At 43.5% G+C, this 13,284-nt stretch overlaps 1 protein-coding gene across 1 annotated transcript in view; it reads left to right on the top strand.

Annotated features, from left to right (window-relative positions):
* Positions 1-13,284, top strand: part of SESTD1 (SEC14 and spectrin domain containing 1) — a 228,432-nt gene that overhangs the window by 105,791 nt on the left and 109,357 nt on the right. The window lies entirely within an intron of this gene.

Genomic DNA, 13,284 nt, shown 5'->3' with positions numbered 1-13,284 from the left:
CTTCCAGGTAAACATGTCCCCCATCCTAATATATATCTCCTACATTCTGGTATATTTGTCCCCATCATGGCCCCATCCTGGTAAATGTTCCCCATCCTGAGATGTTCCCCCCAACCTGATAAATGTACCCCATCTTGGCATGTTCCCTCATCCTGGTAAATTTACCCCATCCTGGTATGTTCATCCATCCTGGTAAATGTACCTCATCCTGATAAATGTACCCCCATCATCATGGCATGTTTCCCCATCATCCTGGCATGTTTCCCCATCACCCTGGCATGTTTCCCCTGTCACCTTGGAATGTTTCCCCATTATCCTGGCATTCCCCCCCCCTTCCCCTCTATCCTGGCAGTTTCTCCATCTTGGCATGTACCCCCCTCCTGATACAGCCGCGCACAGTTTTTTTAAAAAAGGGACACCTATTGTAGCGGGCCGGTGTATGACCCTTGTGTGTCTTACCTTGGGCAGGTCCTACTGTAGCGAGCCGGTGTATTACACATGTGTATTTTATTTACCTTGGGCAGGTCCTTCTGCAGTGGGCCTGTGTATAACACTTGTCTGTATTACCTTGGGCAGGTTCTTCTGTAGGGGCCGGTGTATGACATTTGTGTGTTTTACCTTGGGCAGGTTCTTCTGTAGCGGGCCGGTGTATGACACTTGTGTATTTTACCTTGGGCAGGTCCTTCTGCAGTGGGCCGGTGTATAACACTTGTCTGTGTTACCTTGGGCAGGTTCTTCTGTAGGGGCCGGTGTATGACATTTGTGTATTTTACCTTGGGCAGGTTCTTCTGTAGCGGGCCGGTGTATGACACTTGTGTATTTTACCTTGGGCAGGTCCTTCTGTAGCGGGCCGGTGTATGACATTTGTGTGTTTTTGTCTCTTTTCTTCCCTCCGTGATCAATAATCTCATCAGTTATTGGCATCTGTACCTGGTAGTTCTCAAAAGGAAATAATAATCGTCTTCTGCACTGTCTCCAGGCTCCGAGCACGGTTAATGGTGGATAAATGAAGAAGGCCCGGGGCTCGAGCTGCCGCTCCCAACACGCCTGTCACTCAGACCGCACAACGCATGGCAGCAATTAAGATAAAATACGTTTTTCTTCGCCCTGAGGCCTCTCTTCAAGTGGAAAAAAATTCTCTAAGACCAGCTCCGAGGCTGAACACAGCAGCACCTCAAACGCCCGACAGAAGTCAATATTCACTATGGGTTGCCTAATATTGAGTTATTTGATATTTAAAGGAACATGACAGGATTCATCTTGAGGTTAATGGATAAGTATTGACTTTACGGCGATGCCCTTGAACTAAACCCCTCGGGTTGAAATAATTTGATCACTGAACCTGTTTTTCTTTTCACGGTTACATTTGTCTTTTTTATTCTTTGCTGTGTAGAATTATTAAGTTATAGAGCTGCTGTTTTCATGAATAATTGCCCAGTCTGGCCGCTATTATAGCCCAGTATGCTTCTCTTAATCGGGAAATAATAGGACCCGAGGGCTCGAAAGATTCTCTACATTTCTTGTATCTGTTCTTCTTTTTGGACTTGTGACTCTCAGGTTGCAAGTCCCCGGCATCTGATTGCTGCCTATTTTTGGTTGTGGTGGTTCTGAGGATTCCCTTAGGGTATGTGCACTCGGCATCCTTTTTTTGAACGAGTTCCGTGCCGACTTCTCGGCCAATGCTTACGGTATTCCCTATATAACATAATGGCTTCACCCAAATTGAAGTCACCAGAATTGTCAGGATCACTTCTTTTTCCCGCTCACTGCTTTAAACGCCAGAAGCTGGAAAAAGTTACAAGAGAGAACATATGCGTAACAACTCGTTTTACAAACTTCAAGAAAAAGCGCTCAAAAAAGTCGTCAATCCGAAGAATATTCCAAGAGTATAGCATTTTTAATGTGGTATCCATATATACCTGTCTTTCTAAGGTCAGTGAGTTTTCTTTTGCGTAAAAATTAGATTCAATTTTCTTCAGTATTTCGGATCAGAGTTCCATGTGTGTTTCTCATCTGAAAAAATTGTGGACACATATTTTGCAAAACAACACTGATATGTGTACAGCTCCGTAGATTATAATGGATATGAATCCTTAAAATCAGGGATCAAAAATAGGGTTACTCACGGATGAAAGAAATCCTGAGGAATTATAGACACATATATGGACTATTATTACTACAAAAAGCCAAAAAGACAATAAGCAAGAGGCAGAAGAGACCCCCGCCGCCATGGTTAACAGACGAGACCCTAAAAATCATCGATGAAAGACAAATTGCAAAACGTAACAAGCAGGACGCAGACAACATCAGTAAAAGAGTAAGGCTGCTTTCACACCTCCGGTTTTTGCTATGCGGCACAATCCGGCACTTTGCAGGAAAAACGCAACCGTTTTGTTTTTTTTTGCTGCCGGTTGCATTTTTCCTGCATAGACTTTAATTAGTGCCGCATTGTGCCACATGGCCTTGTGTTCGGTCCGGTTTTTGCCGCATGCGGCAGATTTAGCCGATGCGGCGGCCGGATGGAACGTTGCCTGGCACTTTTTTTGCAAAAAAAAAACGCATTGCGACGCATCCGGCCGATACGGCGCTTTTCTCAATGCATCCCTATGGATGCCGGATGCTGCGTGATGCGGCAAAAACCGCATCCGGCCACCGCATGCTTTTTTTTGCCACTGCGCATGCTCAGTAGCATGCCGCAAGCGGCAAAAACCGGTCAGGCCGCATGTAAAAAACTTATGCAAAGGATGCGGTGTTTTCACCGCATCCATTGCATAGGTTTCACAGCCGGATTGAGCCGCACGGCTCAAACCGGATGTGTGAAAGCAGCCCAAGAATAGCCATTCGTTCAGACAAAGTGCTTTTTTACCAAAAGATATGTACAGATATAAAAAACAAACATCTGAAAGGCAAGACCAGGAAAGCATACAAAAAGATCAAAGAGATACGAAGAATGTTTCAACCAGAAGTGGGAATGTTGAAAGATGCCAACAGGAGTAAACCAACTGAGCCAGAGCAGATCAAGGAAACATGGAAAGAGTATACTGAGCTCCACTACAAGAACAAATCCGTGACAAAAGAAGAAACGGAGACTGGAAATGATAGCGAACCGAAAAACTTGAAAGATAAAATCATCGCTGCGATAAAGTTTCTGTCAAAAACAAAGCACCTGGATGTGACAATATTCCAATAGAGTTCATAAAGTCTTCTGAAGCAGCACTTCATACCACCACACGCCCCTGTTCACAGATATGGACAACTGGTAAATGGTTGAAGTTTTGGACTAGACACGGTATTTATTCCTATTTCAAAGAAGGGTCATGTTACCAATTGTGGAAACTATCGAGCTATTGTGTTCAACGATCTTAAATCTGAAGACAATACAACATTGATAGCAACAAGCATGGATGGAATAAAGGACTTATTACAGAGTGTCAAGATGGAAAGCTCAAACATGGGACTCTTACTCAATAAAAAGAAGACAAAGATATTGAATATTGCCAGGTATGACTGGGACATTTTTGAGATGGACGGTGATGAACCTGGAAGTTTTAAAGGACTTCAATCTACTCGAATCGATGATCACTCAGGATCCACCGATGACACTGGAAGTCAATAGGAGAATAGCTATGGGCAAATCAACAATGAAGTCACTGGACAAAGTCCTTAAATTGAGCATTTTTTCACTGGTGATGAAGACACGGCTTGTAGATAGTCTAGGTTTTTCTGTAGTGACCTATAGACTGGAGAAGGATGTTATCAATACCATTTATGGCAAGAAGAACAAACAAATCAAGCCGGGACATGTCACTCAAAGCAAGGATCACCAAGCTACGACTTGCCTACTTTGGACACATTATACAAAATCGGTGCAGAAGCACACCATGATCGGAAGAATAGAGGGAACAAGGCGAAGAGGAAGACCAGCATCTAGATGGCTTGATAGTATCAAGATAACGACTGAGAAGACCCTGGTGGACCTATCTAGGCAGCACAAGATCGTTCTTTCTACTGAGCTTTCATCCATCAAGTCACCATAGCTTGAGATTGAGCTGAAGCCCATTAAATAATAAATAATAATCCTGTCCATGAAAATCAACAGAAAAGCTTAAGGTTGATGAAAGTTAACCATTTCAACCATTACTAACTGGGTGAAATTTAGTGATATTCTGCCATTTAGCTGACAGCACATGGTCATGTTATGTATGAAAGACTGATACTAAAATTGTTGCTACAGATGTACCAGTCGATCCACCCGAGGAATAAGCCCCTTTCTCGTTTGCAGGTGGAGCTCATTCTTGGCTTTTTTTTTTTTTTTTATACCTTTTACCTGAGAAGAATAAACATGCCCATTATTCTTACAAATTATTTTTTTCTGTTCAGTGGGACGGGCAAAAATCAACACTTTTCATGCGAAAGGGGTATGAGACTATGGATTTGGAATCCGCACCCAAATCCTGAACGGGCCTAAACCTGCGTCTCCACCCATTGTAAAGCCAACTCTCAGCATGTCCTCTAGTCTCTAAGCTTTCACCCCACACCTTTTTTTTTCTTCATTTGCTGCATTGTATGAATATCTTGATTACAATCTTTTTTGAGGCTTCTCGGATTTCCCAGAATCATCATCTTCATAATCATCATCATAATAATAATAATAATCATCATCATCATCATCCATATCAATCATCATCATCATCATCATCCATATCGATCATCATCATCATCCATATCGATCATCATCATCATCCATATCGATCATCATCATCCATATCGATCATCATCATCATCCATATCGATCATCATCATCATCCATATCGATCATCATCATCCATATCGATCATCATCATCCATATCGATCATCATCATCCATATCGATCATCATCATCCATATCGATCATCATCATCATCCATATCGATCATCATCATCATCCATATCGATCATCATCATCATCCATATCGATCATCATCATCATCCATATCGATCATCATCATCATCCATATCGATCATCATCATCATCCATATCATCATCCATATCGATCATCATCATCATCCATATCGATCATCATCATCATCATCCATATCAATCATCATCATCATCCATATCAATCATCATCATCATCCATATCAATCATTATCATCATCATCATCCATATCGATCATCATCATCATCCATATCGATCATCATCATCATCATCCATATCGATCAGCATCATCCATATCGATCATCATCATCCATATCGATCATCATCATCGATATCAATCATCATCATCATCGATATCAATCATCATCATCATCCATATCAATCATCATCATCATCCATATCAATCATCATCATCATCCATATCAATCATCATCATCCATATCAATCATCATCATCCATATCAATCATCATCATCATCCATATCAATCATCATCCAAATCAATCATCATCATCCATATCAATCATCATCATCATCATCCATATCAATTATCATCATCCATATCAATCATCATCATCATCCATATCAATCATCATCATCCATATCAATCATCATCATCCATATCAATTATCATCATCCATATCAATCATCATCAATAATCATCATCATCCATATCCAAATCAATCATCCATATCCATCACCATGGTCCTCCATATCCATCACCATCGTCCACCGATATCCATCACCATCGTCCATCGATATCCATCACCATCGCCCATCGATATCCATCACCATCGCCCATCGATATCCATCACCACCGTCAGTATCAATCATCGTTATCATCCGTCAGTATCAATCATCGATATCATCCATCAATATCAATCATCGATATCATCCATCAATATCAATCATCTTTATCATAAATCATCATGTAAAATAGGTAATAATTAGAGTTGATCGAATCCGCCAAATTCCGGGACCGGCGGATCCCTGCCGGATTGAAAATAAAATCCGTATCTGCTCCGGATTCCGGTGCCCATATAAATCTATGGGAACCAGAATCCGGAGATTAAAACCGTTTGCGGAGGGAATAGGGGGGGTAGGAGCGCGCGGTGTACTCACCCAAGGCTGTGTCACGGTGGCACAGTCCCTCCGGGTCACGCTTTTCCCTTCCGGAGCCGACAATTCAATATTCATTGTTTTGCCCGCTCACCAGCGCATATAATTGGTTGTAGCTAGATGCGCCCCCACTCTGAGTGTCAGCTGACTGCAACCAATCACAGGCATCCGGACGGCCGGTGGGCGGGGAAAGCAGTGCAAGTGTGTGCGGGTCAGTATGGTGAATGTGCACATGTCTTTCAGAAACACATGCACGCTCCTGTCAGAAGTGTGCGTGGCTGTGCCGGTGATGCGCTGTCAGACTCGTACAAGTCTGACATGACATCAGCCGACACAGCCTGCACTCTCTGAACATGAGCGTGCATGTACATAGAAACACATGCACGCTCCTGTCAGAAGTGTGTGTGGCTCCTTACACAAACTGCACATATTTTTTTTTACCCTACTTTTAGTTTTTTTGTTTGTTTTTTTTTTTTCTTTCGACAATGTGGCCCTTTTTTTTCCATATCCAAGTCTTTTAGCCAAAGTTACAATTTACAACTTTTTAGATTGTTGCAAATTATACTGCAGTAACCTACTGGAGGGCAAAAGTCTGGCTAATTTTTATTTTATGTTGTGCATTTGACAATTGACGTGCCATCTTAAAGGATTCTGTGACTTTTTGCTCTACAAATCGCAAAAAGATAAAGAAATAAACTATTTTGTAAAAAAAAAATTCAACCTGCGTGCTTCATTCTGAAAGATTTTGAACAATAAGTCCAGAAAAGACTATTGACAAGACTGCGACCAGAGCATTTGATTGAGCTGATAGGAATGGAACCACTGCTTTAAGCGGATTGAATAAGGAATAATCACTATTTTAGGCGGCTTTCACACTACGTTTTTTAACATGCGTCATGAACGTTTTTTTAACGCAAAAACGGATCCAGTGCAAATGCGTTTTCATTTCAATGCATTTGCAATGGACTCGCGCCAACATGCGTTCACATGCGTTTGCATGCATTATAGTGAGGATCCAGCGTCTTGCAGTTTTTTAACTTTTTTCAAAAATGCTACTTGTAGCGTTTTTGAGCTGCGTCCAAAAACTGTTTTTCACTGGATCCTGACTATACTGCACGCAAACGCATGTGAACGCTGGCATGCTGATAGACAGGATCCTGCTTGCTCTACTGAGCATGCCCAGAAACCAGCCTGACGTGATCAGTCCCTCTCTCCCCCTCCCTTTCTCCCCCTCCCTCTCTCTCCTCCCTTTCTCCCCCTCCCTTTCTCCCCCTCCCTTTCTCCCCCTCCCTCTCTCTCCCCCTCCCTTTCTCCCCCTCCCTCCCCCTCCCTCCCTCCCCCTCCCTCTCTCCCTATCCCTCCCCCTCCCTCTCTCTCTCCCTCCCTCTCTCTCTCCCTCCCTCTCTCCGTCCCTCTCTCTCTCCCTCCCTCTCTCCCTCCCTCTCTCCCTCCCTCTCTCTCTCTCTCCCTCTCTCTCTCCCTCCCTCTCTCTCTCCCTCTCTCTCTCCCTCTCCCTCTCCCTCTCCCTCCCTCTCTCTCTCTCTCTCCCTCTCTCTCTCTTCCTCTCTCTCTCTCTTCCTCTCCCTCTCTCTCTCCCTCCCTCTCTCTCTTCCTCCCTCTCTCTCTCCCTCCCTCTCTCTCTTCCTCCCTCTCTCTCCTCTCTCCCCCACCTGAGAGCTGCGGATGCTCGTAACCAAGGTAAATATCGGGTAACCAAGCAAAACGCTTTGCTCAGTTACCCGATGTTTACCTTTTGTTACGTGTGCAGGGAGCAGGCAGCCCGGCTTCTAGCAGCTGCGGATGCTCGTAACCAAGGTAAATATCGGGTAACCAAGCAAAGCACTTCGCTTAGTTACCCGATGTTTACCTTTTGTTACGTGTGCAGGGAGCAGGCAGCCCGGCTTCTAGCAGCTGCGGATGCTCGTAACCAAGGTAAATATCGGGTAACCAAGCAAAGCACTTCGCTTAGTTACCCGATGTTTACCTTGGTTACCAGCGTCCGCAGCTGTCAGATCCCGGCTCCCAGTCTATCATGTTCAGTTCCCCTCACTTCCGATCACATTACTTCAATGCCCGCCCATAAACTTCAAGTGACAGGATCCTGCAAAATAACATGCGTTTGCATGCGTTTTTCTTTGTAAAAACAGGATCCACTTTTACAGCAAAAAAACGTTCATGATGCATGTTAAAAAAAACGTAGTGTGAAAGCAGCCTTAGAGTTGTTTTTGGGTCATATAGCAGAAGGACAGCTAAGCTTGACACATTTGTGTGTCACAGTCGGACTACAGACTGGCCAAGGGTTTCTCGACCTCAACTTTGCAGCCTCATATTCAGGTCAGGAGAACTTCGACCGGACTGTGAATGTGACATTAGTACATTGACACCATGTGTAGTGATCAAGGTTGTTCTCCGTTGCATTGCCAAGGACAGGAATGGCTGCCTTGAATAGAAAATATCCAAGGTTTATTGTACTTAGTGGATTCACGATGAATAATCCCCAGTCTTACCTTTTAGTACAGCTTGATGTTTTTACATGTACAGATTAAAGGAGTTGTCCATTACTTTTACATTGATGGCTTTTCCTTAGGCCGGGGTCTGACACATCGCATCCCCGCCGATCAGCTGTTCTCTTTCCCGGAGGCGGCAGCAGACAGCCGGAAATGCTCAGCTCCAGCGCTGCTTCATCTTCTGATAGCGGCCGGATACTGCACATCAACCTGCCATTCATATCAATAGGAGGCGGATGTACAGTACCCGACCGCTGCGCTATCAGAAGATAGAGCAGCGTTGGAGCTAGGCATTTCCGGCTGCCGCCTCCAGGACCCAGAACAGCTGATCAGTGGGGATGAGGTGTGTCGGACCCCAGCCGATCATACATTGATGAGGATAGGCTATCAATATAAAAGTAGTGGATGACCTCTTTAAAGGGAACCTGTCACCAGTTTTCTGCCCTATAAGCTGCGGCCACCACCAGTGGGCTCTAATCATTCTAACATGCTGTATATAAGAGCCCAGGCCGCTGTGTACAACATAAAAAACACTTTATAATATTCACCTAAACTGGTCGCTGCGGTGGAGTTGGGTCATATGGTCGTCTTCGTCCTCCGGTGTCGGCGCCTCCTCTTTCGGCCATCTTTTTCCTCCTTCTGAAGCCTGTGTGCATGACGCGGCTACGTCATACACACTCGCCGATCCTGCGCAGGCGCACTACAATACTTTGATCTACCCTGCTCAGGGCAGATCAAAGTGCACCTATTCAGGACCTGAATGCCGGTGAGTGTGTATGACGTCGGACGCGTCATGCACCGCGGCTTCAGAAGGACGACAGAGGCGGCGACAAAGATGGCTGAATGAGGCAGCGCCGGCACCGGAGGACGAAGATGCCCATCTGAGCCACATCCACCCCAGCGACCGGTTTAGGTAAAGTATTATAAAGTGTTTTTTTATGTTCTACACATCGGCCTGTGCTCTAATATACAGTATGTTAGAATGATAAGAGCCCACTGGTGGTGGCCGCAGCTTATAGGGCAAAAAACTGGTGACAGGTTCCCTTTTAATTGCCTTTTTTTTTTTTTTTTTTTTTTTTTGAGAAAAAGCGTTCTGTTCTTGTAGAACATTGCAGCAAAAACGTTGCGGATTCGAAAAAAAAAAAATAGGGACAAAAATGGCAAGAAAACTGGATCCTCGTTTCGCTGTCATTTCACTCTTCAGCAGGTGAAACAAAAATGAATAAACCAATTACCAAAAATTTACTGCAGTAAATGAATTCCTATTAGCAGCGGTGAAATATTTATAACCGCGCTGTAATATATCGCGGGAAAGTTATATGGCCATGGAGTTAATGCCATTCAGCCGCTCTTTTATGTGTGACAGCTTTATGAGTTGCAGTAATCCAGAATGCTCGTTAACATAATGATTACAGAAACACTTCATGAGCAATGAGTCTACTAAAGTTATGCATGAAAACATATGGGGCGACTTTTAAAACCAAGCTGTATCAATGTACTGTCTGAAATAGAAGTGGCCTAATTGCCGGGCTATGGACACTGAAAAACTATGTCTGAAGACCATGTGAATATTCAATTTCATTGATTTAATAGTAAAGGGGTTATCCTCTACTGGGTAACCTCTTAAAAGCACCCAAAAAACAACAAAAAAACACTCCATATATAAACCAAATTTTACATCATTCTGTTGTTAACCAATTTGGGTGGAAGAAAGGGGTGAAAAATTGTGCCGCCGTGGATGAACTCCCGAAAGCAGGATTATGAGGATCGTGAGCGCTCAACGCGTTTCAGAGATAATTCATAAACAATGTGATTTTGGTCCTGAAGAAGAACTATCTCTGACATGCGTTGATAAATGAAGGTCACAATCCTCCTGAAGCTGAATTTGGGATTTCATCCACGACTGGGTGGTTTTTAACCCTTTCTTTCACCCCCGTTGGTTATTCCTTACCGGGGTGCTGCAGCAGCCGTGTCACACGCTATTATAGTAATTGTGACTTTCACAACTACAAAAGATGAGCCTTTATACTATGGGGTTCGCCAATATCTCTGTTTCTCCCATTGTCTTCTAACATTATACTTTTGGGGTATGGTCTCTTCCTGTAATACATGCTGCATATGAGCTATGCATTCAGGGTGCTACTCCAGAACCGCACTTTCTTCCCCTCTTTGTGCTTTCCTCCTGGTCTCTAGTCTGTTTTCTCTGCTTTCCATAATACCCTAGATACTTTCCTCTCTGTCCACTGCAGATCTGTTTACAGCCCCCACCCTCCCTGCTGCTACCTCTAAGACCTCCTTTACACATCCATGCATAAAATGCACGTGTGTGACAGTCCGTTGTGTAGTTTTGTAGGGCCACAGCCCGTACCTTTCCTACTGCAACTCTAAGACCTCCTTTACACATCGTGCATGAAATGCATGTGACAGTCCATTGCGGTTTCGTATGGCCATCCATGTGGCCATCATTTGTGTGCTATCAGTGTGAGATCCGGTTAGCACACGGACATTGTCAACTTGTATACTTGCCTATCTCCAGTGCTGCTGTCACACTTGCTTCCGGTTCCGCTGTTGCAGTCAGTAGTGCAGTGAATATTCATGAGGCATAATGAGCGATACCCAGAATTAACAGCAGCGCCGGATAAGTATAAAAATCCAGTGACAAACGTTTCCTCCGGTATGTTTCACACTGATCACATCAGTGAACGGTCCGTGTGACATCCGTGTGGAGCACATGGTCCATGTCAACACACGGACACGTAAAGATGACTATTAATTTGCAGTTCCATACCGGCGGCATGGCCGTGCCTCTGGTTTGGGGCAATACGGTCATTAAACATATCGGAGGCACGGACGAGTGACGGGTAGGGGATGAACAGAAAGCCGTCAGGAGCAGGCGGTCTGTTTTGTATACTTTTGTTTTGCAGGTCACTTCGCTAGATAAAGGACTTCTAGACACTGAAGAAGCAAAATAGTAGAAAACATTTAAAGAAGACTATTTAAAAACTTCCTTAACTTTGCATGTAGGAAGCGAATGAACATTAAAAAAAAATTATGTGAGAAGATTTATACAGCGTATTTATTTACACGCTGAATTTGTATACCTTAGTGGTACACTTCTTCCGTGTGGTTGTAGAACTTTCTATATTTTTACCATATCTTGTATCCAATTTTTTTTTTTTTTTACTGCCCGAAAAGTGCTCCAGAGAGCGCAGTGATTGATATAGGAGGGTGTAAAGTTCAGCTCAGTATTTTGTTACCAGCTGTAGGCACTGAATTATGGATTGAAATCTGAACCGCAGGAAACAGGGAGAGCTTTGTGTCTTTTTCATCAGATATTCCTTTTTCTTTTTTTTTTTTTTCCCTTCAGTCTTTAATTTGTAGGAAAAATATATAAATTTGGGGCCGTTTTGTGAGACGAGGCGGTAATCTCCGGCTTTGCAGAACATAAAGTTTTTCTTCATCGCTTTTATAGTAATCTTTTATCGCCGCAGCTGGGGATTGGGCAAGTGCCTAATAGAGTTTGATAGTCTTATCTCGCGCTTCTCAGGAGCAGGCACCATGGATAATCTTTTATCAGCTCGCAGAAGGTGATAAGTAACTTCCAGAAGTTTATTTAGGGGCTGAAATATTATTTTTTTGGAGAGTAAATAAAAATAAAAACTAATATTGTTGGGTATATAAACACATTATGAAATAGATCACTGGTCACGACTTCAAGTTTGTGAAGTGAGAAGTTCACATGTTTGATTGTGGAGCTGTGTAATCTGTGCTCCAATATTTTGTAAATCTGCTACTTAAAGGGACTATGTCAACAGGTTTTTGCCATTTGAAGGGATTATCCACTACTAGGACAACCCCTTCTGGTTGCACATTTCCCCCTGGTAAAATAACAAAGCCTATACTCACTTCCCGTTCCAGTTGTGATGTCATGCGAGCACTACATCCAATCAGTACCAGTTTCCTTCTCCCCGACTTCGGACCAATCAACAGGAAGTGAGTGCAGCCGCAGCGCTCACTTCCTGTTGATCAACTTGGCCCGAAGGCGGGGAGAGAAGCTGGCGATGATTGGATACTGGGATCGCGTGACGTCATAACCCCCATATGAAATCCGGTACCGCGAGCCACATCACCACTGAAACACCGCTGGTACAGGAGGTGAGTATAGGCTTTAATATTGTACCTGGGGGAAATGTGGAAACGGAAGGGGTTGTCCTAGTAGTCGGCATCCCTTTTAATCTAAGAGCAACATAATATAGGAGCACAAAGTCTGATTTCAGGTATGCTTTTTGTTTCAATATAATCAGTCTTTTATCAACAGGTGATTATCACTTACAGATTAGGAGTCATGTGCCAGGCAGTCTAGCTAATCTGTGTAACTTTGCCCCACTATTGATTAGCAGCTTCCTGTGTTCCCTGTATATTGGCTGCCAATCAGGGGTGTGGGCGGGGTTTTACACAGCTCAGCATTCTGACCACTACTACATCCGCCAATCACAGTACACAATGTCACAGCTGATCCTGCTCCCTTTTCCTTCACAATGATTTTTGCACACGCTCATTAGATGCTTCAGTACAAAAGAAAAGATCAGAGTCACTATATCGCTGCTAATGTGCATGTGCATTTTCTGAAACTGGAAGAACAAATTTAAAAAAAACCCATGGCCAATGGGAAAATTGCTTGATCTCTAATTTGTATTATTAATAAAAATTGTACTGTGGAAAACAATTTTTTTTTTTTTC

The sequence above is a fragment of the Anomaloglossus baeobatrachus genome, chromosome 7 (assembly GCF_048569485.1).
Source record: "Anomaloglossus baeobatrachus isolate aAnoBae1 chromosome 7, aAnoBae1.hap1, whole genome shotgun sequence".
Classification (NCBI taxonomy): domain Eukaryota; kingdom Metazoa; phylum Chordata; class Amphibia; order Anura; family Aromobatidae; genus Anomaloglossus; species Anomaloglossus baeobatrachus.
This window is presented reverse-complemented; position numbering and strand designations above follow the sequence as displayed.